The sequence below is a fragment of the Phoca vitulina genome, unplaced genomic scaffold (genome assembly GCF_004348235.1).
Source record: "Phoca vitulina isolate PV1807 unplaced genomic scaffold, GSC_HSeal_1.0 scaffold8, whole genome shotgun sequence".
Classification (NCBI taxonomy): Eukaryota; Metazoa; Chordata; class Mammalia; order Carnivora; family Phocidae; genus Phoca; species Phoca vitulina.
This window is the reverse complement of record NW_022589711.1, coordinates 55,807,518-55,811,855: the sequence shown is the minus strand read 5'-3', so window position 1 is coordinate 55,811,855 and position 4,338 is coordinate 55,807,518. Positions and strand designations below refer to the sequence as shown.

Sequence of the window (4,338 nt, the reverse complement as noted above, 5' to 3'; positions counted from 1 at the left end):
CTTGCAGTAGGAGCTGTCCAAGAATAGCAGCCTGTTTCGTGGAGTAAAGATTCCCCATCACTGGAGGGGTCCATCAGAGGCACGGCCACCACTCCAACAAGGAAGCGAAGATAGTCAAGCATGGGATGGGAACACATCACTCCTGACTGGGACCAGCTCTCCATTATTCACCATTTTGAGTGTAAATGATGGTACTAAATCCCTGGAATTTCATTTTCCCTCTCCCAAAGAGGTCAAACTTGAAAAATTAACTTGGATCTAACTTCATCTTTACCAGTCTACAGACTATGGTAATAGTGTCAGTCCAAGAAAAATGGCTTTCTTCTGTTTTATTAGCTTACCTCTCTTAAAATTCCACTTTTGATGCACTACTTAGTGGCTCTGAAACCCTTCATAGTTCCCAATCACTTCATACTGGCATTCAAGATCCTTCACCACCAGGCTCCGATACCTCTCTTTCTTAGCCTTACCTTGAACTTCTCTTCATCCACCACCTAGTTCCTTAGGCTGTTAAATGCAGAGCCTCTGGAACACTCCTCCTCTTTTCCATCTCCACATTTTTCTTTACGTTATTCCAATACCAGTCATATTTGTGGTATCTATTTCCTTATTCCTTAGAGTCTTTCCTTATTTGCTGACACTCCTGTGTCTTCATCATCATGTGCCCAGTGCCCAGTCTGTCTCTCAGGCCAAGTTTATTGGATGGAATTAACTTGGATTAGAAAACATTTTTCCATGCAGGGTGGCAGAAGGACACATTGGTTAAACGTACCGATTCTGCAGCCAGCCTCCTCTGGTGTGAGCCCTAGCTTTGCCACTTACTGGCAGGGTGATCCCAAGCTAGTTACTTAAACTTCCAGGGACCGAGGTTTTTTATCTGTAGAATGGGAAAAATAATAGCCCCTACCTCATGTCAGGAGGGTTAAATGATTGATTTTTATGAAGTATGTACTCTAGTGTCTGACACCCAGCTATTCACTTAGGTAGTGCCTATTCATTCTTTAAGGTGCCCTTTTATTTCTTCCTCCTTCATGAATATTAATTCTATTTTCCATGTATAAAGCAGTTCAGAGTTTACAAAGACCTTTCATATGTGTTTTCACATTTAATCATCACAGTAATATGTGAGGTAGGTGTTGCCATCCCCGGAGAGTTTGGGTGACACAGGTAAAAGCAGGGGGCGGGGGTGGGGGGTGGTGACAGGAACTCGGAGATTCTGGTTCTCTGTTCTGAGGGTGTTCAGACACAACATCTTGCTCCCAGTCTGGATCAGTGAGATTTACGGCTTCACACACTCCCCGGAGGCTTGGCGGTTGCAGCTTACCTCTGATGCAGATTGTTCTGTGAACTTTGCTCCATCCTGTATGCAAACCTTCACTGCAGGACGCCAAATAATTGTAACAGCAGAACAAAACACCTAAGTTAGAAGGGATCTTGGACATCATTAAGTCCGATCCCTCCCCCCACCCAAACCATTTTACAAACGGGAACACTGAGTTCCAGGAAAAAAAATTATTTTTCTAAAGACCCACTAGTTTACATGCTCCTCAAGATAGGGTCATGTGTGGGCACTGGAGAAATAAAGACAAGACTCTGGCTCTCAGGGAAAACATAGTCTAGTAAACTAGGTCCTACACATTTTATTATCCCAAATGTCTAACCCAGTGCCTAACACACACAGTAGATGCACCATAAATGCCCCCTGAATAAATGAACAAATGAATAAATGAATGTCACTACTCAGTCACTGGCTGAGCTGCCCCTAAACCCTGGGCTCCAGATTACCAACATGGGCTCCCCACTGCTCCCACCTTCCACCTCCCCCATCCAAACTCGCTTTATAGTGAGGTTTGAGAAAGAGCTAGTAGACATGTTGCCCATCATGTTTATTCAGGATGCAAAAGTGGATTCCTAGTCATCTTGTAGAAGAGTTTGCTCTCTGTCTCTGCTGCAGGGACAGACACTGAGCAAGGAGGTAGCAGAAGACCAGCTCCAACAGACCCAAGACGTGCCCTGTGGGATGCCAGTGCTGTCTAAAATATTCCCGTAACTTTGCTGTACAAACAGAAACCGATATGTGATGCATATCGGCTTGTGACGGATACCTTAACATGCTTCACATTTTTCCTGATTTCACTGTTTCATTGAATGTCCCCGCTGGCAGGTGCCTTGGAGATAATCGGGCTTAATAATTTCTTTATGGGAGAGAGAAAAAGTCAAGAGTCAGAGGGGGACATTGAGTAGCTCATATTCACACATTGTATCAGCAGCCCAGACTAGACTTGCATGCAGGTTCCCTGGCTTCCAGTGAAGACATTCTTCCCATGCCCCATATTGCTGGATCTGGCATTAAGCCAGCAGGCTACACTAGCGCAAACTTCTCAAGAGCACAGGTTCCGTGTGACTCACCTTTCTACCTTGCACTGTTGGCGTAGTGTGTGGCACTTCACAGAGACTCCTTCCCTGCTCAGCACTGTGGAGTTCTCAAAGAGCTTTCATGCTCATCATTGGTCCCATTTTATAGATCAGGGAGCCTCAGGCGGCCTGAAGGGACCAAGGGCTCATGGCTTCAGAAAAATGGTAGCAGAACTTGAACCTCAATCTTCTGACAATCAGTCCATGCTCCATCTCAACACTGCATAACAGTCCAATAACTATTTGATGACCAAGTGCATGAATAATGGTAGAATGGGTGAATGAATGAAAGACTGACAAACATAGAAATCAATCACTCACTCTTGAGAAACAGTTTTTAGGAAAATAATTAACTTCAGACCCTTATTCTGCCTGGACCCATGGTAACCTGTTTCAGCTCTGTCGCCTGTGCTTTCCTTCTACTGGACGCCTCACATATGTGTTTAAGGAAAGGGGGAAAACTAAGAACTCCCAAACTCTGTGTTCTTTCAGAGGCCCATGTCTCTGATATTATATCCAATTTGGATGATTAAAAGAAAGCATGAAGAAAGACCTTTAAACCACCCAAATATCACCATCCAGAGATTATACCAGTAGTTAATATTTTACTGAACATCCATCCTTTTTTAGTCTTTTTTTTTTGTCAAAGCATATATATAATTTGTTTAGTGGATTCATACTGAATAAACTGCTTAGTGATCTATTTTTGGCATTTCATAATAAATCACAAATATCTAGTTGGGCCATGAGTGGATCAAGAGAAAGAATGAGCATAATATTTTGACAACATTTGATCTGCTGAGTAACACATAGATGTTGAGATCCCCAAACACTGTTTTCTAATGACTATTTCAAGAGCCCAGTGAAACCATTTTACCAGGCTCTGTCTGAGATTTTCTGTTTCTAAGATGGCCATGGCTATAACACTGTTAAAACATGAGTAATTCAAATAGCTTGGAATAACAGCTTTCAATTTGCTAACCTCTTTTACACACACACACACACACACACACATACACACACACTCACATACACTGGCATATCCTATTGTAAGACAATCAGTGTGTTCAGTAGGCTAAGAAGGAGACATCACGCATCTCATATGTTCCTTATGACAGCCCTAGAAGAGAAGCAAGGTTCGTGTCATTATTTTAAAGATGAAGAAATTGAGGATCAGGGGGATTACATGTACATGCCTGGGATTTTGTGTTGTTTTTAAAATAATACTGAAGAAAAAAATAAGCAAACAAAACTGAGCCAATGTTGAAAGAGGAGTTCCTTGGGCTGAAGATTAGTAGAAGATTTTATTCATTCTTAGCGCAATGGAGACTTGAACCCATCTTTGATCTTCCATTCCAGACTACTCTTTCTATCATGCTACACTGCCTTTCTGACTTAAAACACGTTTGAAGTTTTGGTGATTTTAGTTCATTTCATGGGATAGATATACATACATTGCCCCAACTCCATCAGCACGAGTGCTGACGGTGCATTCTGTGGCCTCTCCAGATGGGCTGACTGCCTGTCAGGTCTGTAAATGAGGTTTAATTTGATTAACGTGGGCCACTGGTCAGGACAACCTCCCCCACTCAGTGAGGCGCGGGCCACCAGGCACGGCTGGCTGGAGAGTCAGAGAGAGGTTGTGATTCATTTCTGCCCTAGGCACCCACCTGGCCGGCCTGGTGCAAGGGCTATGGGACCAGGGGAAAGTGACAGGCTGCAGGCACCCTGCCTGTGAGCTGGGCCTCGGGAGTAATAGTGAGAAGAGGGGTGAGAGTAGCAGCTGCTGAGGTTGATATTTATATAATGACTCTCTGTGTTCAAGGCAGGAAGTGAAACCGAGGTTGTGCTGAGGCACTTTCCTTCCCCCACACCGCTGCCCACGGGTAGCTCCAAAGGGGTGACATGGGGAGAACCTGAGTG

The 4,338-nt window shown here is 43.9% G+C and overlaps 1 long non-coding RNA gene across 1 annotated transcript; it reads right to left on the bottom strand.

The window, feature by feature from the left end:
• Positions 1 to 1,081: 1,081 nt before the first annotated feature.
• Positions 1,082 to 2,644, bottom strand: LOC116634117. Its single transcript, XR_004299862.1, has 3 exons — positions 2,410 to 2,644; positions 2,106 to 2,195; positions 1,082 to 1,377 (listed from the first exon to the last, which is right to left on the bottom strand). It is a non-coding gene; the product is annotated as an uncharacterized LOC116634117 (long non-coding RNA).
• Between the last annotated feature and the right edge of the window lie 1,694 nt (positions 2,645 to 4,338).